The 27,597-nt window shown below is 46.9% G+C and overlaps 1 protein-coding gene across 5 annotated transcripts in view; it reads right to left on the bottom strand.

The window, feature by feature from the left end:
- Positions 1-27,597, bottom strand: part of GRAMD2A (GRAM domain containing 2A) — a 439,501-nt gene that overhangs the window by 306,205 nt on the left and 105,699 nt on the right. Inside the window, exon 3 of one of the 5 annotated variants that reach the window (XM_069624656.1) lies at positions 438-777. The exons of the other annotated variants lie outside the window; for them this stretch is intronic. The gene's annotated coding sequence lies outside the window, so the exon portion shown is untranslated. The remainder of the gene's footprint in view (positions 1-437; positions 778-27,597) is intronic. 5 annotated transcript variants of the gene reach the window in all.

Below are 27,597 nucleotides of genomic sequence, written 5' to 3'. Positions count from 1 at the left end.
CCAGCCGGACCCAGTAATTGCACGTTTGCGGTTGCCGGGCCCGGTACATCCCCATTCCAGTCAGACCTGGTGGCTGCAAGGGCACCCGCGAGCAGAACTCCTAGTATAGCGGTACGGTAGCAACGGTGCCGGTAGCGATACGGGCGCCGTTGTTGCCTTACCGCCATACTTGTAATGAGGCCCATAGTCTTCAATAAATCACTCAAATCAGAGTTTATCTGCTATAGATCTGTAAAACCCATTAATCAATACAACACAAATTTGGCATTTAATGCATGTACCTTCTGATGCTGGATATAAAAAATAGACAAAGCAATACGTCCTACACAAAACACTGAATACAATAAACTACAAAGAACCAGACATGTTCATTCATTTGATACACTTTAAAATCTATGCAGCTGTATTAAGCAATGCGTCTCGCTGGCGCTGCGTACCTGGTTTTCCTGAAGGTTGTGTGGTTGACGCCAGACTGTCTTGAGTTGTGAAGGTTGTGTAACACGAGAAACCAACCCAGGACCCACCAGGGTGCGACTGGGGAGTCCTGAATCAGCTCCCCACGCCACGGGACGGCTCTTCCCAGGATTTACGTGGCACAGAACACTGCAAGCACGGACTGGGAAGGCCAGTTGCTGTCTTTAAGTTCAAAACCTCCAGGCAGGTCGTGTCGTAGATAACAGCTGGGACTTCAGGAGAATGGTGTGGTCCAGATGAAGCCTCCACCGACAAGCAAGAGTCCCAGAGCTGGATAAAGGAAAGGCAAGGTACGGGCTGGGGCTGACAGGCGGAGAAAGGAAAGGAAATTAAAGAGAACCAAAATAACAGAACAAAACCAAGGAGAGGTGGGACAGCAGAGCAGAACCAAAAGCAGGAACAGCAGGGCAGGACCTAAGGTGGGAGCAGCAGACAGAACTGCAAGTAAGGAAGGAAACAAGGGCTAGGCAAGGCAAGGAAAACAAGGCAAGAGCATAGGGCAGGAAGCACAAGGGTTCCGGAGTGCTCCAAGGAGGAAAAGGATCAACCTCGTTAAGATGCGAGGAAGCTGGGCATTACTGGGGAATAAGTAGCGCTTGCATGAGAACGAGGCTTGGAACGCAAGCCGTCGTTGCCAAGCTCTTGAAACACTACGCATGCACGGAGTAATGAGCACGGCAGCATGTGCAGTGCGCCCAACATGTCTGCGCCCACGGAATGCCTCGACCCCGAGAAGCAGAGCAGAGGGAAACGCCACCTTGGGTAGAGGTGCCATACCCCAGCCGAGGAGCAGAAGCACAGAGAAGGACGGGACAGAAGACCTCTTAAGCTAAGTGTTCCCGCGTGAGAGGATCCTCGAAGGGCGAGCAGTGTAACAAGCTGGTTGCAAATGCTCCCAGAACCTGTGTCAGATTGGGGTCTAGGCACAGATAATCCATTCTACATGGTTTAAAATTGTACCTTTTCAGCATAAGGATTACAATCTCTGAATTCGGTTCCTTATATCAAGGCTGGAAAAAAACAATCTATGCATGGTTGTGTGTCAATGGATAGATCACAATCACAGAATGTTGCTGTGTGGGTGGCATGGTGTCAGCTTTATTCTACCGTGCCAGTAAACCATCTGTCGCCAGTTGTCTGAAGCTGACCCTCATTACTTGTCTCCTGGCATTTACTGCCCCAATATACTCAAGGTATATGGTTAACCCCGCAAGCTGCTTCTTAGCGGCAGGTAAAGGTTTACATAATACATGATCCTCGATTGCGAGAAGGCTGCCCCTTTAAATGTCTTGTTTTAGGATACTTTTGTCCCTGAGATTATAAGAATTATGCCTTTCCCAATACAGAGGTAACTGTCCAACAATTCCTAGGTTCTTTTCCATGTGGTTCCCGCCATGGTGTATATGGCTTCACTCTTCGTTTGAGATCATGCCCTCTATAATTCTATGGCATGGGGAAGCCACTGGATTCAACAAAATGGTGTTCCAAAACAATATATGAGAGACGTGGCTTTATACAAACCATGGTCACCCTTAGTTCCAGTTAAACCAATGTTTTGGTTGTAGCCAGCACAATCATCCGGAGGTTATCTAGGAACCTCCTTTCTACCACTTCTATTTCTTTATATGGTTAATACCCGCCGCCCCATATGCCTCTCGCAGACATTATGACACCCTGTCTCATGGCCCTACACACTACTTAAAAGGGCAATAACTGGGCTGTGCCTCTTGACATCTGCATAGAAGCTGTCGACCCTATTCACCTTGCGTAGCTCGAGTCTCCAATATCATTCCAACGCCTTTCCATGAAAAGCTTTTAGAGATATCTAGAACCAGGTAATCAAATCGCTTCACTTCCTACAATCCCCCATTCATGGAAATGTAGCTTTTTTCTGAACTTGTAGAGTCCACCTACACCACATTGGAGTTGGATATTTAACAGGACAGTTTCCTAGATGCTATGCAATGGGCATGCGGGTGACGCGGACCGCATTATTTGCAAAGAGTAAGAAGGGAACACATGTGTCTCTCATTACAGCCGTGCTCACAGTTGCCTCCATCTTCTTCTTACTCTTTATTTTGGCGGGAAACCACTATAAAAGAAGACAAGTAATCCAAAACATGAAATCACTAAAATATATGTAAATTAAAAAAAAAAAACATTTCTAAAAAATCACAATCAGGAGTTCATTACAATGCATGAACATTCGCACATCGCAATGCCTGAATCCCCAGTTATACATTACATATTATGCACAATTTTTGCACCTAAATTGAAAGGAGCATAGTGTTCATACACATATCCTACTTTTTTAAAAACATCCCTCTTGGGCCACCAGGGGGCGCACAGGCAATGGCTGCCTGATTCCCGTGCTCCGCCAACGGCCAGGTCTTAACCGGAACTGAGCCCCCCCCAAGACCCCCCCGAGGCGAAAGAGAGGGCCGAAGAGCAGGGAGAACCCCTGGTGCCCCCGCGGAGCGAAACAGCGGGGTCGAAGGACCCAGGAAGAGCGGAGATCCGGGGCTGCAGATCCAGCAGCGGGAGCGCCGCAGAGGGCCCGGGCGGCGCGAAGCCGGAAGTCGGAGCCGCAGCCCATCGCACAGGAGATCGGGACGGGAGGGTCGTCCTCCTACACCGCGGCGGACACCCGTCCCCCGCGGCGCTAACACAGAGCGGGAACCAGAGGGACCTACCCTGGGGAGAGGTCTGCCGGCACCTCCCAAGCGAAGTCGGCGGGGACCGTGTCAGAGGCGCGCCTGACCCGGGGAGAGGAGCCCCGGGCCGAATAGGCCACTGAGAGGTGAGAGCTCCGGAGCGGACTCAGAGGCCCCCGGTGGGGGACGGCGGGTTGTCCGCGGGGCGGGCGACGGCTCCTCCGCCCCCCCCACCCCCATAGTGGGCCACAGACAGCAGGGGAGGTGCCCCCACGACTAGCACGCGCGGGCCGCGTCCACGGCCGGGCACCCCACCCGCGGCAAGGAAGACACAAAGGGCAAGGAAGGCCCAGAGGACGCCGGGTGTGAGGCCCCCGCCGGGGAGAGGCGGGGCGTGTGCCCGCCCAGAGGGGTCCCCCAGGCACAGCAGAGACCAGTGAAGGGAGAGAGAAGCGGCCTATCCCCTCGGGTCCCCAACCCCACCACCGGAGAGGGCTTCGGGCGCAAGCAACACGCTAATAGGGCACGCGGCCCACCACCACGCTGTGATCAACGCGGCAAACAAGCACCCCTCCCCCCCCAAGGAAGACACAAAGGGCGCAGAAGGCCCTGAGGATACCGGGTGTGAGGCCCCCGCCCGAGGCCGGCGGGGCGTGTGCCCGCCCTTCCACCAGTGGGGCACAGGTGGACCCGCGAAGTGACCCACCAGGAGCTCCCCCCAGTCCAAGTACACCCAACGGAGAGCCCAGGGGGGGACTGAATGGACTGGCAGAGGAACTTGCAGAAATACTGCTACCGAGACCCAGGCCCCTACGGAAAAGACCCGGTCAGAGAGATGGCCCACTCAGAGGCCGCTGCCCCCGCAACGGAGGCAATGGAAAGGGGCTTTGCGTCTATCTTGCAAGAAATTAGAGACATGCGCTCCGACATTGCCCAGAAGTTTGAGAAGATGGACCAACGGGTTGACAAAGTTGAGGACAGACTCCTACAGGTTGAATCCAACCAATCCTCCTCAACAACCCTGGAGATAGAGACTAATATGAGGTTATCAGCCCTGGAGAAGAAGGAGGAAGAGAGGTCGAGACAAATGGACGATTTTGAGAATAGGGAACGGAGAAACAACCTCAGGTTTTTTGGAGTCCCAGAGACAGAGGGGGAAACGGAGAGAGAGCTTACCCGAATGGTGCGGAACATAATCGCCCTCCTCTTCGAAGAGGAGATGACCGCTGAACTCAAATTTGACCGGGTACACAGGGCGGGAGGACGAGCAGGGGGCCCTCGTTCGATTCTGGTCCGGTTCCACTACTATCTGGAGAAGACACGGGTACTGGAAGCAGCCAGGAGAGCCCAAGAGATAACGTACAACAACTCACAGGTCTCCATCTTTCAAGACCTCTCCGCATACACACTATCCAAACGCAGGATGTGCCGCCCCCTCACATAGCTGGTGAAAGAGAAGGGAGTACGATATAGATGGGGCTTCCCCTTCTCCCTAACCTTCGAATACCAGGGCCAACGGACGACATTGATCACGGAGGAAGACATCAAAGGAGCCATCCAGGACTACGTGGTGGACCCACCCCCCCGAAGGGAGCCATCAGGGCCGGGGACAGGCGGAACAAGTGGCCCGGGCCCGGCGAGCGAAAGAAGGAAGAAATCTGGGGCACGGAAATTTAGGAAAATGAACACACCCTCACCAGCGAAAGAGGCAGAGCGGAATGACTCGGAGGGATGATTACCAAGGGGTCCCAGCCAGCACTGGCGCGAAAGAATGGTCTCCTGGGATGACCGGAGTTAGCTAACTACCTACAGGGCGGTAATCCGGGGATCACCGAAAGGCAAGAATGGTGCCAGAATCAGGCTGAACAGCAAGTACAAGGGGGGCAATTACGGGAACGAAATCGGGGGGGGCTCACAAGAAGGAAGTTTTGCAATGATCGCCTGGCCGAGAGGGGCAGGCTGATGGTCCGGCCAAAATGCCAGCAATGGCGGAACTATCTGGCTGGACGCCGGGGCAGGGGGTGGGGGTTCACGATCAAGTTGGGGTTCGTTGGTTGGTGAAAGGGTTAAGGGGGTAGTTGGGGGTTCATTTCAATAGCGTCCAACCGGTGAATCAAGGGGGGCGAAAAGGGAGAATTGATGCGAAGTTGTTGACCAGTAGGGCAGGAAACATTGATTATGGCTGACAGCCGTCCGGCCCTGGGAGTGGGTACCCTGAACGCGCGGGGGCTGAACACCCCACAGAGAGTTTAAGCGGGCGAAATTAGACTTACTGTTTGTGCAAGAGACACACTGGGCAAGGGGGAAGGAACCCAGGCTGCGGGGGGGAGGAATTGAGGAGGTCTTCCATGCATCCCACAGGACTAAGAAAAGGGGGGGTGGCCATATTGATAGGAAGGAACGTAGGGTTCGAGAAGGAGGCGATCTTGAAAGATCCCGAAGGCCGTTACCAGCTGATACGGGGCGCCCTACAGGGGTCCCCCCTTACCCTGGCGGTGGTGTACGGCCTGAATGAGAACCAGGCCCAATTCTGGGAGGAAACCAGGGACAAGCTCAGACTATTCACGCAGGGCCCACTGGTGGTGGGGGGTGACTTCAACATGGTCTTGGATCCCTCCATAGATAGGAAGCGGATGGGCCCCCTCAACCCCAGGCCCACAGAAGAGGCCATGGCACAGAGCTTTCGGAGAGTGAATGAGGACCTGGGCCTGATAGATACTATCCCGACCCCCAGGACAGGGATCCCCTCCTTTACTTATTATTCAGCCATTCATAATTCATTTTCCAGGATAGACTACATCCTAACGGACGAAATTCTTCGTCCGTATGTAGCAGGCTACAGGATAGACCCAGACCCCTGGTCGGACCACGACATGGCCCGAGTCACCATCACAATGGGCTGGAATAGGGAAAGCAGAGGGCGCTGGAAATGCAATGACGCCCTGTTGAAGGATGAGGTCATTGCTCAGGAGGTCTTGGACTCCATAACAGAGTTCTTTGAGCTCAATGATAACGGGGAGGTGACCACGTACACGCTCTGGGACGCCTTCAAGGCAACCCTACGAGGAGTCCTGATAAAAATAGGCGCTCTAAAGAAGAGGGAGAGAGAGGCCCAGGAGAAAGCCCTGCGAGAAAAAATAGCCCGTCTCCAACCGGGTGGATCCCTGACCCAACCCCTAGACCGTGGCCGGGTGGCAGCACTGGAGGACTATAGGCTCCAACTAAAAGACCTCCTCCTACACAAAACGGAGAGGAGTCTTCAAATGGTTAAGCAAAAATATTATGAGAAAGGGGACAAGGCGGACAGGATCCTTGCCTGGAAGTTAGGGGGTACAGAAAAGCAGGAGGGTGAAGGAGGTGAGGGACGCCCGGGGACTCCTTGGCTGCGACTCTCCCCATATAGGAGAGGCTTTCCGACAATACTACAGAACCCTCTACTCTTCCGAATACGATGGGGACGACACCCAGATAGAAAACTTCCTGAACTCCATACAGATTCCATCCCTCTCCGGGGAAATGACAGAGGGGTTGGAGGGCCCGATAACCGAGGATGAGGTGGACAAGGTGATTAGTGGGATGAAGGTGGGCACTACCCCGGGGGAGGACGGCTTCTCCATCCTCTTTTACAAGAGATTTCACTCGTCCCTGGCCCCTTACCTAGCAAGGGTCTTCAACGCGGTGCTAGAGGGGGACATCCTCCCAGAATCCATGATGGGAGCCGTTATAGCGGTCTTGCCCAAAGAGGGAAGGGATCCAGCGGATTGTTCTTCCTATCGCCCCATATCACTATTAAACATTGACGTCAAGATCTTGGCCAAGATGGTGGGGAGGAGGTTGGAAGGTATAATGCTGAAGTTAGTACACGGGGACCAGGTGGGCTTTATCAGAGGAAGGCAGAGGTCAGATAACATCCGCAAAACAATAGATCTACTCCACTTCGCTCAGTCGTCGGAATTGGACGCATGCGTCCTTTCCTTGGACTCGGAGAAGGCCTGCGACAGGGTGGAGTGGTGCTACATGGAACTCCTCCTCCGCAGGATGGGCTTTGGAAGTCACATCATGCTTTGGATAACCGCCCTCTATAGAGCCCCAACGGCAAGGGTACAGGTGAATGGGATATTATCCGAATCATTCCCCCTCTCCCGCGGGACAAGGCAGGGATGCCCACTTTCTCCCCTGATATACGTCCTCACGATGGAGGCGTTGGCAATAGCGGTCAGAGCCAACCCGGATATCAGGGGTATTAAAAGGGGTGAGGTAGAATTCAAACTCTCCCTGTTTGCGGAGGATGTCCTGGCCTACCTGGTGGACCCGGGCTCCTCGCTCCCCCCCCTTCCTGGCCCTGGTTTCTGTTTTTGGACGCTTTTCTGGCCTAAAAATAAACACTGGGAAATCTGTCATGCTACCAATGAGAACAATAGACCCAGTGCTAGACCCTCTGGACAGGTTTCACGGGATTAAGGTGGGTAAGGTTGCCATAACGTATCTGGGGGTACTTCTCACCAGGGATCTAGCGAACTTGGGAGCAGCCAATTACAACCCCATGATTGCGGTGATCACTTCAGACTTGAGGAGATGGGAGAAGATGATCCTTTCTTGGTACGGCCGAATGACTGCAATCAAAATGAACGTACTCCCACGGCTCCTGTACCTCTTTACTGCACTCCCGACTAGAGTCCCAGCAGAGAGCTTCAGAGATTTACAGAACGGGGTACGAGACTTTGTATGGCAGAGGAAAACCCCGAGAACCGGAAGGGCCACGCTGACCCTGCCAAGGGAGGAGGGGGGATTTGGGCTACCGGACTTCCACCTATACTTCTGCGCGGCCCAACTGCGTGTCCTCCTGGAGCACATGAAAGAGGGGCTGGGAACGTACTGGTCTTACTTAGAAGACATGGACGCACACCCCCTAAAGGTCCGAGATCTCCTATGGGCACCACGCAGGACGATCCCGAAACACCTAAGATCCCATCCAACCCTGGGAGTCCTCTGGGACATCTGGAAAGAGGGCCCCAGCACCGCTCACCTTACCACATGGCCGTCTCCGATGTCCTCTCTCTGGGGCCACCCTATCAACCTGGGAGGGCAGGGGTTCAGGCACTCTCAGATCTGGTCAGATAAGGGACTGGAGTGGGCTGGGCAGATGTTCAGAGAAGGCGAATTCATGCCTTATGAGGACTTGAAAGATGCTCTCGGACAAGGATCACTTTCCATCTTCGAGTACCTCCGTCTGAAGGGCATCCTTTGCGCCCAATCATGGGGCCCAAACCTGAGGAGGCAATTGACTCCTTTTGAGAAGCTTCTAGACTCAGCGACGTCCAGGAAGGGGGCGGTGTCCAGTGTGTATAAAATACTGAATACCTACAACCTTCAAGGAAGAAGGAGCTTCCGCCTGTTCTGGAACGACCTGGCAGGCGAGGAGATCTCTGAGGACGCCTGGGCCAAAATATTCAAGATAGCATTCCATGGGAACCTATTCACCTCGGACATGGAGCATAACTTTAAGATAATACAGGGGTGGCACAGAGACTCCGTAAAACTGTCTAAAATGTTCTCAGGGGTGTCACCGAGGTGCCCGAGAGGTTGCGGTCAGATGGGATCTAGAAGCCATATGTGGTGGCACTACCCGAAAGTACAGACCTACTGGGAGTCGGTGAGGGGCTGGATAGAGGAAGTAACAGAGGACAGTCTGCCGCTAAATCCCTTAACGATGCTGCTGGGCCTCCCCCCGGAGGACACAGAGCTCCACCGATACCCAAGGATGTGGGAAACCATGCTGAGAGCAGGCAGGGTAGCCCTGGCCCAGAAATGGAAGAGTCCGGAACCCCCATCCAAGGAAGACTGGCTGAAAAAAGTAAAAAACATGTTTCTGATGGACAAACTAACTGCCATGGTGAACAATGACACAAGCTCATTCCTCACAGACTGGTACGGGGTGCAGCAATCCTGGGGATGGGATGTCCATTGAACTTAAGGGAAGGTGCCTATCCATAAGGGAACGGGTTAAGCCCCGTAAGACAGGACACTATGGATTGGGTCCCCACAACCTGGGGAACGGAGGCATTAAGTCAGCTAAAGACACGGTCACGAATCGCATCGCCCTCGAGGCTCGAGAGCCGGAGCCAACACAGGGAGTCTCCCATGAACAAATCACCGGAATGGACACGGGGAGGGGGGTGGGAGGGGTTTGGGGGGGGGCTACAAAGGGAGGGGGGGTGGGCTTGTTCAGTTTTTCTTTTGTTGTTTGTCATATAAAAATGCAAATAAAAACTAAAGTTGAAAAAAAAAAAAACATCCCTCTTTTTTTTTTAAAAGCTATATTTAAAAAGGAGGAAACAGCCACAAAAGCTGGATAAGAAGAACATGAATTAAGCTATTTGCGCTTCTCAAGATCAGACAGAGGATACATAAAAATAAAGTGCAACTCATCTTCAATTATAGTAGTACAAAAAGGACATAATGATGACGTTTCCTTCCCCAAATTGGCTGTAAACTTGGCAAGCGGGATGATGCCGAGGCGGAATTTGATGAAGATATCTTTCACCTCTCTATCTACTCGATAATCGAGATATGGTTCCATCCCCAAACTCGGCTTGTTTAAGCTGCCAAGTTTTCCGCATGGCTGATATCCAATATGTTCTTCAGCACCCAATCATTGCAATAATTCTTGATGACGCATTAATAGTGGCTGCCAAACTTGGTAGAATCTGCCCATAGCTCCCGCCCATTTTCCTGTCACTTGGAGCCTGGAAACTATTGTGTCCATCAGGGGGAGCTGGGAGGGGTCAGGCTCTGGAGGGGCAAAGCAACAACCATATAAGTGAACAGAGGACCAGGGCTCAGCCTTTTTTTTGGTTGCACTGCTGTGCTGGAGGAGTGGGTTAGGGGCAGAGGAATTACAGCGGCCCTTAACAGGTAAACATCTACAAGTAACTCCAAGTCTAATCCTCATTCCTTCCCCTTGTGCCCATTTATCCCCAACCTGCTCTCCTCTGCCCGACTCTCTCTTTCTCTATCACTGTCTCTCTCATGCTCTCTCTTTCTGTGCCACCCTCTCTTTCTATGCTGCTTTCTCTCTCTGCCACTTGCTCTCTCTGTGTGCTTCTCTCTCTCTCTCTCTCTCTCTCTCTCTCTCTCTCTCTCTCTCTCTCTCTCTCTCTCTCTCTCTCTCTTTCTCTCTCTCGTTCGATCTGTGCCGCTCGGTCTCTCTTGCTCTTGCAGCCCAGTGCAGACAATCATCCATGTCCAGTGTGCCTAACCTACTCTGCTGGAAATTAGCCTAATTCCCTGTCTGTAATAAATCGGTTTCCTTATTTCTGCCAAGATGTTGGTGCCTTCATTTGTGTTCCCTCTTTTCAGTGTAATCTGACTGTTATTGCCAGAGAGGGGACCCACTCCGCATATACAAGGCCCACCTCTGCGGGGTCTGTTAGTTCCCTGGTCCAAAACTGTGGCTCTGCCTGGAGTCTCCCACATGGCCCTCCCCATTTTGGCCTGCCGTCCACTTCCGCAGAAGGAGCACTTGGTGGTAGACCCAGTAAACACTTTAGAAATGTGTTCTCAGATATCTGGAAGTGCAGGGTGCATAGCCCCATAGTTCAGCACCATAGGATCAACTGGGCCCTATAGATCTTTATGGGGAATGAGAGTACTCTTCCTTCAAAGATGGATACAAAACCCACAATCGCACTACAGTGCCGTGTGCTTATCACTGTGCTCTTCCCAACTTGTTTCACCCTTTCAGATTATTTGACAAGGTTATCCCTAAATAGTCAAATGTATCCACGGTATCCAGATGTTGATTGTTCAAATACAATTTTGCAGCAGAGAAGTGAAAATGTCCACCAGGGGCACATATCATAGTTTTGATTTTGGCTATGTTTACAGTTAAAACTTTACTATTACATATGGTCTCAAACGCCTGAGGAGGCTGTTGGAGACCGGCAGATGTTTTAGCCAACAGAACTGCGTCGTCTGCAAAGAATAGCAGACTCCACTTATGGCCACCCAAGCTAGGAGCGTCTATTGCCGTCGCGCTCAGTGCCGAAACTATATTATTAATGTAAAGCAAGACCAATAAAGGGGCCATCACACAACCCTGTCTTACTCCAATATTAATGGGCACTGGTTCTGTTGTTCCTCCGCCCAGGCCCCATCAAATCTGTGCACTGTTGTTATGATATAGGCACCTGATTCCTATCACAAACAGGAACACTAAGCTCATCTAATCTTTCCCATAAACAATTTCTCGGGACGGGGTCAAGCGCTGCCTGGAGGTCTACAAAGGCCAGGTATTTACACTTGGATTCCAATTGCACATATTTCTGTAGTATCAAATCCAATCTGAACACCTGGTCTAGAGTTGAGACCCCTGATCTAAAGCCTGCCTGGGCATGGGAAAGAATGTCGGGGTCTCCCTCCAGATAATCAATGAGTCGGAAGAACTGTAATGGTGCAAATAGAGGCCGGTCTTGCTCGCCGCATGACTGTGATTAACTGAACTTTCACATGTGCTATTCAGTTGCAGAACAATACTCAAGTGATCCCCATCCAGACCTAAACCCTAGAGAATTTCCAACAAAACAGCGCTGTCCATGTGGGCAACAGTGGGGGATAAGCCCAAAAAGGCTAGCCCCAGTTACCCGCTGCTTGCATGATTTCCAACAATCAGGAACCGATTGAAACCCTATTCTGCAGTGCTCAGGTGTAGATGGAAACCAAACTGCACCTCTGATTGGTTTCCATTGGCACTAGCCCTGCAGACGGGAAAGAAGGAATGTGGCCATCACTATGATGGTCAAGTCTATTAATATCATAGGACAGTAACTGTATGGCAAACATGGTCTCAATGGTGCCTTTACCACAAGATTACGGCATTTTGGGAGTAATCATTATCGTCCCGAGGAAATTCCCTCGCAGGAGGCCCACAACCGAACGTGTTCTTTAAATAGGTCCATGGAGGTCCAATCAGGGCCAGGTGCTCTCACAGTCTTTAGCATTCAAATGATGCCGGCTATTAACTCCATAGTATGGAGGCAGACAATGCACGGAGTGGCCCCTTTTAGTGCCATGCTGGTTTTTGTTTGAACCTCTGTGCTACTGTTTGGACAAAATGGAGCATTTTACACCTCGAGGCGGCCTCGCAATAGTATGTCTAAAACTTTCATACCGTATGCTACCAGGGGCTAGATAGAGTAACCATTTTTACAAATTGGCAGATGTTTCCAATTCCTTCCGTAAATGCACATTAGAATGGTCCGGAGCCTGACCATTTAAGGACCCCCGAGCATCTCCCACAATATCCTACTGCGACTTGAAGTCTTTTCTTCCCATAGTGTCTCTTTTTAGAGAAGCAGCCTTTCAACTCGGTCAGCACTCTTTTCCCCTTTAGAAGTGGCTACGTCATAGGCCTTCAGCTTCAGGCATCAAAGGAACCCAGAACATCTGCTTGAACATCGTCCATTTTAAGAGAGTGGTGGAATTCCTTCACTTGCAAGCATCAACAATCTTATGCAACGCTAACCCAGCAACAAGTTCCCAGCTTAGTCTCCACCGGTTTGTATTGAGGAAAATATCACCAATGTATCGCCATGTTCTTCCTACTTCCCGCCACCCAAGGGGCTATATGGTCAAATCCGGGGGCAGGCAGGGGGGTTAATCACGGTCACTCTACACTCTTCTTCCTATAGACAAGTCCATATTAGAAGGCCAACGGTCGACTCCAACAACAAAAATAATCAAGGACAGAGGCGCGCGTTTTGAGGTCAAGAGGCAGTTTTGGTAATGACGGGAGTGGTACTTTCACCTGCCCGCAGAGAAGATGCTAACAAAAGAGTAGAAAACAAAACGGTTTTAAGATACAAGGGTTGCTGGCCATCCATAGAATGGGTGGCCCCAGATCGCAGGTTTTAGGCTTCCCAAACTACAGTTAAAAGGAAGCTACCTTGGATAGCCAGTCAACGTCAGGTCTACTGGTGTGGCGAATCCCCAATTAGGACATTTTATAGCACAAAATACATTGAAATTAGGTGTTAGAGCCAATTGGATTAGGGACCAGTGATCCAAGGTATTTCCCTTCATGCCAACTGAAACAAAGAATCCAGAAAAACCGTGCCAACTGGCACGCACATTGCAAGATGTGGTTGGTTGGAGAAGATGATGCGTGCCAACGTGTGCTAAAGGAGAAGATTACGGTTTACAGACAGGCAAGTACTGGGCTTTCCGCTTGCTCCTTATTCTGTAGCAACCAGACTTACTTTTGTCTGCAGCTTGTATCAGTCTTTTTTCATAGGTACTTTCTCCTAGGGCCTGGAGGATAGCTCAGGGGCAACGTGCTTGTCTTGGAAGCAAGACAACTCCGAGCAGCATGGGTTTGATACCCTGGTCCTGTGCCGAGAGGAGCACAATATAAAAACTCAATTTTAGGCCCCTGCTATGCTTGTGCAGACATCCGTAGGCGCATGGAATCCTCATTTGTGGCTGAACTCTACATGTGATTGCTCAAAGAACGCTTGCCTGCTACCCAAGACTCGAAATCCCTGATCTCCGGACCTTCCTATTCCCATCGCTCTCAAACTCTAGAGTCCCCACAGGGGGGGTATTCAAATGCTTTTGGAGGTAGATTCCACTAAATAAATGGAAATTAATTTTGAGGAACGTATTAACATTTGCTAGACAGGTCCGCCCACTAAAGCCCATGGAAGGGATGGGCCTGGTTGGAACGGTGCAAATTAGTTCAAACCGGGGGGCGGGGGGGGGTAATCGGAGTGGGAATGGTTTTGACCAACCCCAAATAAGGACAATTTGAAAGGGATACATTCCTGTAGTGTACAGGAGAAGGGAGCATTGCCTGTTGTTTGCCTTTTAATACCTATTGTTGGGGGGGGGGGATTATCCCAAGAGAGAATCCATTGATTTACTCAATGTCTTCCACCTTTCAGTCCTTTTTTTATTTTTATTTTACAGCAAATTGGGAGTACAGTTGTGAGGCCGGCGTGCAACACTGAAAGTGCAACCACGGGTCTTCGGTTGTTTTGGTGGAAGGGGCTGAATGCTACTATGCACAGATCTGTGCAATAGGCAGGTTAACACCTAGAACGTTCTTACTAGAATAAGAAATTCGAACCTACAGAGTGAAAGCATATTTCTGCAGCAGGCACTTTAGCAGTATGAGGTATCTTGCATGGATTCAAATCCTCACTGACCAATTAGGAGTTCGTATTTTGGGGATTTGAATGTTGATATGATAGATTTGATGGGACTAATGATTAAGCATAGCACATTGCAAAAAAATGCATACTCTTTTTTACCCTTTGTGACAGGTATAGTTTGTGATTTTGACCCAGTCCATAAGGCTTCTCCTATACACTGCTTTCAAAGGTTCTTTAGTTACTTGTGTTTCTTAGCTTGAGCCCGAAAATATTGTTTCATGCTGCTTTAGGACAGGGGTCTGCAACCTGTGGCTCTCCAGATGTTTCAAACTACAATTCCCATGATATCTGGCTATTGACTATGCTGGTTAGGGATGATGGAATGTGTAGTCCAAAACATCTAGAGAAGCAAAGGTTGCTTACCCCTGCTTTAGGACCCCCCCCCTCCCCCTCAGTTGTTCATCCCACCTAAAGCACTGGATGGATGGCATGCACCAGGTTCACACAGCTTCCCGGGGTGGTCAAGGTGGAAGCGGGATCATGGCTCACGCTTTATCTCTCTTTATCTCTCTTAAAAGCATGAAATGAAGTACTGCAGGGAGAAGGCACCTGTGAGGACGGTCATATGCAGCCCTTCATTGCACCAGAGAAGTATGCACTGGTGCGGCAGTGAGTAGGCACAGGCATGCAGCCACACTTTGCAGGTGCAGGCGCGTGAAAGAAATGGAAGCTTCAAGCGTTGCCCATCTCACTCCGACTGCTCAACAAACATGAGAGACGCTGGCATTGCTGCTGCCCCTCCTATATCAGATCATCACTATATGCAAATGAAGCTGGCAGTACTGCTGCCCATCTCTACAACTGTTTAGGGTGTGATGGAAGCTGGGAGTGTGGCTTTCTATGCTGAACCTGCTCTTTGTGTGTGGGAAGCTTTCTAAGCTGTTTCCCAAACTGTACATTTCCTAATGTGAGTCAAGTATGGCCAAATTCAATGGGTGCATTGTTTTCTGTGTGTATGTAAATTAGGTTTGCAAGGTTTCTACAGGGATGTACTTGTTCAGTGGGTTCCATCGTGTCCTGCATACGTGGGAGGCTTGGGGAGAAAGTGCGTGTGTAAAAAGAGCAATTGAGCTTAACCAGGTTATAATAATAAGGTTCAAAACATTATGGCGCATGAAGAAGTGGATCTTGCTGCGCGGGGTATACGTGTGAGGAGGCCAGGGTCACATTTGTGGTATGTCATACAATGGGTTTCTGAAAATGTGGAATGGGGCTGCAAGCCAACATGTCACCGAGGGTTGCCAACCCTTACACCAGTCCGGGGTGCAAGGAGAGGGGGATGGGTGGATCTTCTCCAGTACTAATCGGAGAGGTCACAAAGAATGGTGACCCCTAGTGAGCAAATCAAAGGACCTTCTAAGATCATTGACACCCTCCCATTGGTCTTACAATTAAGGGATGGAAGCCTTGTCAATTTAAAGATACTCAAAAACCTTACAAATCAAACATTACATTGAAACCCAGGGATTCAACTTCATAATATCTTGGAGCAAAATCAAAATAATATTTACCGCAAAGGTCCAAGTATCACATTTCTAATAAATAAATTGTACCTGATGCAAAAATCTCAACCACCCTCCTTCCTAGTCATTTCAAAGTGATTATTTGTATAATGTCCACCTTGCTCCTATTTTCCTTCACCAAAACAAAGGTCAGTTTGCACAGCATAAACGGTGAGCAGAATCGAGCGACACCCCATTCTCTGTGGTCCCGCTTTACCACCAACCGACATAACCCTCCGCACCTCTGTCCATCAACCCTACAACACTTTCCAAACAAATTTGGTATATATCTTTCAATAATTTCTATCCTACAGAATTACAATAATTTCAGCAGAGTCCCAAGAGTAAGACGCATTCTCAAATAATCAACCACAAACACATATAGGAAAAGGAAATATAAATTAGGGGAGAGGAAGATAAAATATAGAAAATAGGAGACGCATTTACTTATCGGACCATTTGGCGCAATACTAGCTCTTCCATTGACCCCACATTGTTACAGACCAATGCGTTCTACCCTGCATAGACCAGATACTTCTTGAAGCGTGGCTCCCAAATGTCTAATATCCAATTACTAACAGAAGACACATAAGCATCCACATGCTTTAGAACCTATCGATCTGGCGAGGGCATCTAATAAGTACTGTACATTTTGATAATGCAAACTTTCTTAATTTCTACTCAGAATAATCTTAATTGAGAAGTCGATACAGTTTTAAATTTGATTACAACACTAGAGACTAAACAAAATATCCTACCAAAACCCTTCTCAAACGGGCAGGTGAGTAACACATGTATGGATCTGTGTCTGACTTCTGCCTCTTGGACCTGTAAGGAACTCGTGGTGGCAACAGTAAAGACAGACAAGTATTCACAGTTCAAGGGCGTTTATTAAACTGTATGCAGGTTGGAAAAACGCCTAATCTAAACCCAAATCTAAAATGGGAGCAAACTTCGACCATCAAATGAAAAATAAGGCAGTCCTTGTGGCGTCTTGTCAAATCAAAAGGGCCTATGCTAAAAAACAAAATCTATTGCCAAACCTTACAACTAATACAAAAAGAGTGCGGGATCGGATTCAGAAGAAAGAAAGAAGAGTTCACAAATAATATGTCAGGATGCGATATCCTGGGTCTCCCTTCTGCACGTTTTGAGCACGGGATAAGGTGTGACCTTTGAGCACAGCACACTCTCGAGCTTTCGCAGCACGAGGCGACAGTTCCGTTCTTGGCTATCAGGAGCCTCGATGGCCAAGTCTCTTCGCTCTCAAAAGTCTCTTGCCTTCAAGGGCCTGATAATTTCACACAAGGTGATACTTCTTCACCCCTGGGTCCCCTCATCCGCCTGCAGACCCCTCTCGAATCTTAGCCTCCATCTGCCGGGTTCACTATGGCTTTCTCAACATTCACAAATCTTAATGTCTCTTTAAACAGCCTCCTGTGGACTTCCCTCTGTCAAATTCACTTCTGTCAACATACTGTTCATAGGGACTTTAGACTTCACCCCTTTCCATCGGCATCCCTCCGTCGAGTTCACTCTTGCCAACCATACACATTTCTTTTTTCTCTTCTCTCTAAACAGGATTCACTTCCCCTAACTTTCTCAATTACTTGGCGGTGAAAGACTTTCGACTGTACAGGGGATTTTGCAAGACCCCCATATGACCACTTTGACCTTCTATACATGGCCCTCCTACAGCCTTCTGGTATACGTAGTTTCAACACATGCAGGATCAACCAGAGTCTCTCGAGTTAGCACCCAAGTGATGCCGGACCCACTGCAGCTGTTTTTCCCTTAAAGTTTCACAGTTCTTTGAACTTCCCTTCTTGTGCCACTTTGCGACTTTCATTCAACACAGCTCGGTTTGTTTTCAGCTCTCCCCTTGCCTCACCGGCTGTGATTAACTGCTTGGCTTCTTTGGTATCTGGAGTCAAGGACGGTACCATGGTAGCATGCATCTTTCTCGGTCCTGATTATCGGTGTAGGCATGCCCCATGTACCATTGACATCTGCTGCAAGACTGTAATGCTATTGTTCACGGTCTTACGATTCCTTTCCGGGAGGCTGCGCGGGTCTGGGTCAGAAAGGGCAAGGTCGCTTCTCTACTTGTCATCCCTTCGGGTTCTCGCTGCCTTTCTCCTCCTCTTGAACTGATGTGCTGGGTTAGCTGACTCGTCATGTGGACTGCCTTGCTATTTCTCATAGTGTACTCTGCCCTTTATCCCTGTGGGAAAGGGAAAGGGTTGTCAGGTGTGTGTGATTCTGGTCAATTGCCTGACTTTGCCTGACCCTGGTATTGGGACATGTTAGGTAAACGGCTCTGGTTTTAGTCCATTGTCTTTCGCAGTGTGCGAAAGTGTTTGTGGTGGAAAAGGGGGTGGGGGTAGTATCCAATGTGATAGGATGGGGAAAAGGTGTGATAAGAAGGGGTATACCATGTCTCACCCATCAGTGTCCCACTCCCATTCTCCATGGACCCCCCATGAAGGTGATCCTCCCTCACTGGTTCACCCCCAGGAACTAGATCCAATAGCGATGGCTGTGTCCTGGACGCCTGGATGACTGATTCCCAGGGATTAGCTAGGGAGACACCTTCAGGTTTCTCACAACCGACTCTGCCCCCCCCCATCTGTATCATTTGAATGGAGAATAGTATAAGTCGAATATCGTCCTGCGTGGTTGTAACCTCAAATTTGAAGGGGTTAAGATTTGACTCATTTGAGGTAATGACTCAATCATCCACTTGTTTATGCTGGATTTTCTATTGCATTTTGAAAGTCAACCTATTATGCGTTCATCTGAATACTCTAAATTGCGCAAAATACTTTGACCTGTCACCAAACAATAGTAATTCATCAACCAAGGCAAAGGCATTTGGCAGTTATTACATGGAGACCAAGTTTTCCTCTCGCTGGGACTTAACCAAAGGAAGGGTCATATAGGGAGCAAGACAAAGTATCTTCACTACCCTTTTCTTTTCAGGATACTTCACAAATAACATCTGCAGCTCAATAACACAAAGTCCACACAGGCACTACAGCTCCTCACATCATTGGAAAACTTATTTTGACTCCATTAACCAATGCTTATAAATCTCTTTAGTTTTGGCTTTTAGGTGGTGCCCAAATGCCGCCTATAAACTGGAAATATTGTAGTGGAGCACAGGTCGAAAGGAGATGACGTGAGGAGGGACACAGCTTGTGGGTGTTGTTTGGCTATTAACTCACTCATTGATTGCCTATAGCCATGCTATGCTGGGGCGGGAGGATAGCTCAGTGGCAACGTGGAAGCAAGACGACGCATAGCAAAACAGGTTCCAGTGCTGGTCTCACGCTTAGGAACGGGTGTCTGGTATTAAGCGCGTTACAAAAGAACAATTATATTTATAATTATTATTATGATCCCAATGGCCATTTCCTGCCCATTCCTGCTGAAAACACAGTCCCCTGGGATATCTTCATGCAGGCTTTTTCAAACAGTGAAATCAAACTTTGGCCTGCCACTGTTTATTGCTTAATGTTCTACAAGCACACCCATCAGTGTAAATTCGGAACAATTTTGTGACCTCACTATCTGTTGTGGCTCTAAGGCAGATTGAATAATCAAAGCCTGCATTTTCTTTTGAAATTTTATTTCAACAAAATGTGTGATCTATTCACACCTTTCAACCGAGGCGCAGGTACCAAGGTCCTTCACATGGAAAGGGGAGGTATACCAGTCACTAGGGTAAAAAGCACTTCTATGTGATAGCTTAATGCCCCTTTCCTCATTTCCGAAGAAACGTATAATTGCTCGCAGAGTGTTCCAGATAAGATTTTGAAGTGGGGTCATTTCACACCCTAGGTTTCTAAAGGTGGGAGTAAAAAGATTTTTTTTAGGCAGCAGAATACTAATTCCATTTCCAAGGGGGGGCTTTTTGTAGGTGAGCAAGAAGATTTTTCAAACTCTTAAACAGATACCTTTTATGCTTCTTAGCAGCTGGTAATTCATGCAAATTGGATGATTTTTTTTTTAGCTTATGGTCCATCGTCAGATCAGACGTTAATAATCTTAGAGCTACTTCGTAGGGCATTCATTTGCTGGTATCACTGGAGGAAAATATCCGGGCAGGGTTTTGGATGGAAGGCCTTTTCCTATTCCTATCTGTGAGAGATTTCCTTTGTTTGATGGGAGTATTTTTACTCCCTGTTGATGTTTTCTCAGAGTATACAGATGTTTTTAGGGAGTAAAAGGCCCTTTACGCAGCTTGGTTCTAACCGTCAAGAAGTAGGCCCTTCTGTTCTTCTTTATAATCAGTATTTATTCAAGGATGGCCTAATTTACCTGAAAATGATCTCCCGTTTCTCCAGTTTTCCATTGCCGCTGGGATATCTTGGATACATAGGCTCCTGTTGTCCGAGGACATCATTGCAGTTTGGTGAAGATGAGCGATTTGCTTCCAAAGTACCGAGGCCCATTTATGTTTATCAACTATCCTTTCTGGGTCAGATCCTGTAAAATGGTTTAGAAGCACAGAAGTTAACAGCAATGCTGTGGACGCCAACGTTTCTTGGAGTCATTTTGTTAGAGTGGATGGCATTTGATTCTGCCAAGCTGTGATCTGTGAATAAGGAACGGGTAAGATAAATGCCAAACATGGTGTCCAGTGTGGGTATCCCATCATGCGTCCTGGGCACAATGTTTTAAAACAACATACTCAGTGTATTTAGGTGATGTGCTGCCCTAGGCCCAATTAATTTATTCCACCCAGGCCCCCCCAACTTTACTCCACCTCTGCCAAATTCTGCACATTGACCAGATTGTGTCCCAAGACTCCGTCTTGGCCAAACTACACCACTTCACCACCATCTTGTCCCAATTTGGCTCATAACAACATAAGGGTATTTTAAGGCTATGGGGATTAGAAAGTTATTGCTTCCACTCTATTAATTTAAGCCTGTGATCTTCTCTGTTATGTTAGTTGAACAAGTGTATCCAGGTCCCTGCTAGCAGTCAGTGTGTTCTACAGTTCAATGCTCTAGAGATACTTGCTGTGGCCCATTGCCTACTTCCGGTTAGGTCAGAGAACAATCTTTTAGAGGAAGCGATCAGAACACAAGATGTCTGCCAACTGGACACAGGTGAGGTAGGGCTAGAACAAGGAATGTTGGTTTCAATGACAAGATCTAGTTGCCAACCCCCGAGTTGCCAGCGATCATCCCATGAGAACCACCTAGACTGGTCAGTATTATGAATGTTTCAGGAAACGTAACGGTCTTGTGACCTGGTGATGTTTACATATGATGTATACGTAGCTGGTAGTGGCGCATCTTTAAAAAATTGGTTTTTTTGATGCTGAAAAAGCCTTTGATAGGGTAAACTGGGAATTTCTAGAATTCACTTTACTGAAAATGGGTTTTGGCCCGATTTTTATGAGGATGGTAGATTGTATTCATAATGATGTTAAGGCCTGGGTGTTGGTTAATGGGGTGGTTTCGGATCCATTTCAGTTGTTAAGGGGCACGAAGCAAGGCTGTCCGTTGTCACCTTTTTTGTTTGATTTGGCGTTGGAACCTCTTGTTACTTATCTTAGACAATGTGAGATTATTAAAGGTATTAATGTTGGGAAGGTTGAAGTGAAAGTTCTATCGTATGCTGATGATATGCTCCTTATGTTATCGAATCCGGAAGTGTGTGGAGATGTAATCAAATCAATGTTTCAAGAAGTGGGTGAATTGTCAGGACACAAGGTGAATTGGGACAAGACTGAGGTTTTTCCTTTGTCTGGTCGACGTGTGAATACGGTTTTGAGCTCATGGAATTGTAAATGGTCTCCAGAGGGGGTTAAATATCTAGGAATTCATATTATTGGGGACTTGAGGAAATTACAGCAATATAATCTGGATTTGGTGAATGCGCAAATATCATTATTGATTAGGAGATGGGAGAGATTGACTCTGAACCTGTGGGCAACGATCAATGCAATTAAAATGGTTCTTTTGCCAAAAATCTTGTATGTTATTCAGTCCATCCCGTTGTTGTTGTATAAGAAGCAGTTACTTAAGATTGAGAAACTTTTTTCTTCTTTCTTGTGGGGTTCTGGTAAGAGGCCTCGGGTTCCGAAATACATGCTAGTACAAAAAGTTGAAGATGGAGGTTTTGGATTCCCTGATTTGATGAAATACTATAAAGCGTTTGTACTTAAAAAAAGCTCATATTACTTTAGGGATAGAGTGGTGAATGAACCAATTTGGTTGTGTATGGAAAGGGGCGTTTGTGCTCCTTTTGACTTGAGATCCATATATAGTATGGATAAATTGCTGATTAAGAGATTGAAGTTGCGCCCAGTTGTGGCTACTAGACAAGTAATTGGGGAGTGGTTTCGGGATAATGATATGAGTTATGGATTCAGTAGAGATGCTTCTATATGGTACAATGCTGCTTTGCAGATTGATAATAAATGTTTGAGTTGGCTTAGTTGGATTAATAAGGGTATCCTGAAATTGGCAGATGTATTGGATGGGGATAGGTTGTTGAGTTTTGAGGCATTAGTGAATAGGTATGGTTTGAGGCGAAGTGAATTGAATAGATACTTGGCTTTTGAAAATTTGATAACTTGTAGATTGGTTTTGGCTGATGGTTCTATTGGAAATAAACCGGAGATTGCTACCTTATTGGAAGGTCCGGAATATGGAGTGCGTACTTATATGCAATTTATGCCTATTAATGAGAAACTTCGGGAGGCATGGTCTAGATTAAGAAATATTTGGTCTGATGATGTCCTGGATGAGATTTCTGAGTTGGATTGGAAATACATTCTAAAGGTTAATTTGCACTTGGGTCCTGATATGGGCTTACGGTTAATTCGACAAAAAATTATTGGGAAGGTGTATTGGACACCTGTTAGGATGTTTAGATTGGGGCTCCGACCGGATGATTTGTGTTGGAGTTGTAACAGGGATAGAGGTACTTTAGTGCATTTACTGTGGGATTGCCCGAGAGTGCTGGAGTTTTGGACGGCAGTGATTGATAGAATTGATTTGATTTTTGATGTGGTTTTGCGGAGGTCAGCAGTGAATGTCATCTTACTTTCCCGTAAAGATAGGAGTGGTCGAAATTGCGAGACATTCTTGCTGGATTGATAGGGCCATTATGGTGGCTATTAAGTTAATACTCAGGGTTTGGAAATCAAGGAAGAAACCTAATGTTGATGAGTGGCTGACACAATTACATGTGTTGGCACAGTATGACAAGGTTTCATTTCATAACAAAGATAAGGATGAAGATTATTTGAGATTGTGGGGTCCTTTTATGGCCTTGTATGGCTGATGGGGAGATGGCATTGTTTTGGCGGTAATGGTATTCGAGGTGTAGAGAGTGGGGTTCCCTTTTTTTTCTTGTCTTGTCTTGTCTTGTGTGGTTGTGGTTCTTTTTGATGGTTATGTTTCACTACGGTTGGTTCTCTGCTTGAAATGAACTGTTTAAGATACTCTTGTCAGTTTGTTCATTTCATGCTTATACTGTCTGTGAAACATTGTTTCTCTTATTATTGTTGTTTATGAGAAAACTAATAAAGTGTTGTTAAAAGCATTAAAAAAAATAAAAAAAATAAAAAATAAAAAAAAATGTTGTTTGAAAAGAGCGTAACCTCCTTCTCATGACTGCAACTTGGTTCTTAGGCGGGGGCATAACCGATAAGGCAAGTTGCCACCTGCTGCAACCCATGCCTCTAATCCCTCAGGCTGGAATGCCATTAAATGATGGCATAATCACAAGTGACATTTGTAAACTCTGCCTAGGCATAAACACCCCAGAGGAGTAAATACAGTTGGAGAAGGTTCTTGGAACCTCTGGCTGAGCATTCTCCTGGTGGAGTAATGGATAAGGGCGACCCTGAACATTAATGGGTGGGAAGCAACCGCATTCCTCGTAGCTGTGCAGTGCAGGTAGCTCTTATATAACAAATTAAGTGGTGTATACTGTTTACATCATTACTGTTTGTGCCATTGTCCAAACTGTAATTGTACAGGCTTTCCAGCACAACATTGCCTTTGTGGGTGTGGTTTAGGCCATGGGTCTTTCCAGCTTGCATTTGTGGCCATTTCAAATATTTGCTAACTCCTTATAGTTGGTTAGACTTTACAATACATAGGAACAGTTTGAGATTTGTGGGTTAATTGTTTATTTTTTATTTATTAAAGTGCATATGGTTGTATGAACAACCTTTTACACTGAAATTAAAATGAGCAATTCGTATAATTTTGTGACAATACATTTCATAAAACATCATAAAAATGTCATAAAACACCAATTAAAGCAACCTAGATACTTTTAAAATGTATTACACGACAATATGTTAAAAGTTTAAGAAATGTCACTCTAATACACTTTATATACTATTATTAAGAAACAAAGATGTAATGTTACCCTTAACATGATCGAGAAGAGGGGGCACTCCCTAATCAAGGAAACCTATGCACAATCTGTGAGTTCCAGCATTCCCTTTGCCCTGAGCCATATATGGTGTGCCGCAGCCATTACAAGCGACTCAGCCGCATATAGCATGCTCCAAAACTGATCTGTCTCACGGGACCAAAATTTGCCATAACCTTTGGCATGAAATGTGCTTAGGGCTGAGCAGTGCATCAAAATGTGATGAGCTGTCTCCACATTATGCTTACATAATGTACAAATCCAATCATCAAACGGAACACCCTCCCAAGCTCCAGTATATGCATAAGAATAACACAACCTAAGTTCAAAACAAAACATATCATTGCAGGAGTACGCATCTTGACTCAATACTGGCGGGCTTAGATCAAATAGCCCTTGTTGTGGCGTTGTGGGTTATGGATATCTATTTCCTGCTTTCATTTGTGGTACTGTTTCACAGTAAAAGTCCTACCTTGTATTTAAAATCGTATTCACGTGAAGGCTACTTGTAAACGTAACTGTTAAGCACTGTGTGGCATGCTTTGCAGTTGTTCTCCTGCTAGTTCCGAGTGAGCAGATGAATGTCCTCAAAGACACACGATGAACCCAGGAGGGATGCCATTCGCATGCTTGGCACGGGGAAGATTCCGTAAATAGAGCCGGACGGATGTCTTGAGAGGACACCTCAGACCTTTCTTCTTTACAGCTGTAAAACAGTGTGGACCTTTGGCGCACATTTTCTTTTTCCTCTTACCGGTCTGTGGCTGTGGGTATCGCTTCAAAGGCTTTTCGATGTGCGTGCACAGATTCACTCTCCACCATTTTAACTTCTGTGCGATCTACTTCATGCCTGCACCCGTTTGGGTGGCCACAGACCTCCGACATGTGGGGAAAGCAGCGCTTGCTTCTGAACATCATGGCGGTGCCCACTTGTGAGAACTCTGTGCTTGACTTAAGCAGAGGCATGCGTTTAATATTGTACAATTATTTATTTATTTATTGCATTCATTGACAGCGCCCAAACCCGTAAGTATCACGGCGCTGATGCATGATGCATCATTTTTAACCTTTACTTTTCTGGAGGTAAAGCCCTCATTTGTGCAGTGGTTTTAAGTACACATGACATTATGTGTATTCTAACAGAAAAGTGATTGCTTTAACACAATGTATGTGTGTGTTGATGAGAAAGAACTCCAGCGATAATGGGGAGTGGCCCCGATAAAGCCAATGAGTTTCTGGCTCTTTTTCACATTAAGGAGCATCTGGGGAACATAAGAATGAAGAAAGAGCTTTATATCTGTCATGTATGTCCGTGAGAGTTGCATGACTGAATCACTAAATACTTAGTGCATGTTGGCTTTGGTACACATTTTTTTTTGTTAAACTAAAGCTTTTCTAAATATCAAGCATATATACAAGTTTGGCCAGCATGGATTTTAGTGGTTAGAGTGCAGTGGCTGCTAACAGCTCAACGTCATTTCCACATTGTCGTGGATCAGCCAGACTCTGAGGGGGAAAAAAAGGCAACTTTAATTTAAAAAAGACCCATGAGTAAATTGAAAGAAACTGCTCTAAAAACGCCTCTTCAGTGGCAATCTGCTGCTCTATGCCAAGGCCTAGCTGGCCTTATTGTAAATGCGTCACTGAACAGGTCTGAGTGAAAGGCGCTCGGGCGCCCTCCAAGTAAATAGTAACATCTCCCCAAACAAGGCCGTCAAAGGTTTCCAGTGGCAAATGTTAACTGCAGAAATTACGCACCAATTTAAGGCGCTTGTTTTATTTTCCTTACTATTCTTTTTCGTAATAAAAGTGCCCTTTGCGGATGCATGTGCTGGCTGTTCGCAGCAAACTATTTCTCCGACACACCGTCCAAAATCAGTCACCTGCATCTATCTGCAGCCTGTGCACCACACGTGGGTCTGTGTTCCTCGTGAGAAGCAGAGGCATCCGTTATAGCCTCACTGTCACACACAAGGAAGTGCAGAGAGGGAAGGGGTGCTTACATTCAAACAGCCCAGATGGTAAGCAGGCAGTGGGCTGGATGCAGTGTCAACATTGTGTATGCAAAAAACACACATCAGCACAAATAGTAGAAGTAAATCGTAAAACACACCTGCTTCCTACAAACATTTAACACGCATTGGCAACATCCACAGTTTTGGTTTTTGTGTAGGTATGAGACATTCATTTGCCAGAAACTGCTATAATGGTACTGTCTGGTCATAAATTGGCAACAGCTGGAAAATGGTGGGAGTACCTGATTATTTAATGTCAGTGCCTGGCAAATGCCTATCGAATATATATAAACAAAAATAAGCATTGGCAAAGCCAACTGTTTGGCCAATGCTTTTAACAAGCCTTGAATGCAAGGAATACATGTGAGGAGTTGCATGTTGCTTATAAATCAACTGGCTGGTGTAAACCTTGGTTAAGACATTTTTATTACAGTATGAGCTCATTCACAGCAGCAATTAAGCCATTAACTCTCAACAGACTGCTTAGAAATTACACTGGCAGGCCCTATACAGCACAATGTTTGACATTAATGCATGAAGGATCTACTGAAAGAGAGCTCACAGGAGGATTCTAGGCAGATGGTGGGTGGTAATGCCCATAGGATATACCTGGCCATCGGTGGTCAATGGGCGGCAAAATAACCAAACAACGCCCACAGGCTGTATGTCCTTCCTAGATTCCCATATCCCTCCAATTTCACATGTTTATATTTATTTTAAGAACAGGGAAGTCAATTTCCATCATGAAATAACATACAATAACACATTTACAGATGGCAGCGGCATTCCCAGGAAGGGTGCGTGTACGGTAGCACAAAGACGAGAACAACTGATAAGCTGGTTTATGAGGGTAAGAACAAAGTGAGACAGACCGGGGACAAAACAAAATGGCAAACACATACATAGAAGAAACAGGTGACTTACATAGACAACATTAATTTAAGGGAAGCAGGTGCCTCAAACTAAAGAGGAGTACCGTACATGCACCCTTCCTGGGAATGCCGCTGCCATCTGTAAATGTGTTATTGTATGTTATTTCATGATGGAAATTGACTTCCCTGTTCTTCAAATAAATATAAACATGTGAAATTGGAGGGATATGGGAATCTAGGAAGGACATACAGCCTGTGGGTGTTGTTTGGTTATTTTGCCGCCCATTGACCACCGATGGCCAGGTATATCCAATGGGCATTACCACCCACCATCTGCCTAGAATCCTCCTGTGAGCTCTCTTTCAGTAGATCCTTCATGCATTAATGTCAAACATTGTGCTGTATAGGGCCTGCCAGTGTAATTTCTAAGCAGTCTGTTGAGAGTTAATGGCTTAATT

The sequence above is a fragment of the Ambystoma mexicanum genome, chromosome 11, assembly GCF_040938575.1.
Source record: "Ambystoma mexicanum isolate Mex_15411 chromosome 11, UKY_AmexF1_1, whole genome shotgun sequence".
Lineage (NCBI taxonomy): Eukaryota > Metazoa > Chordata > Amphibia > Caudata > Ambystomatidae > Ambystoma > Ambystoma mexicanum.
Note: the sequence above shows the minus strand (reverse complement) of the source record. Positions and strands in the feature narration are given on the sequence as shown.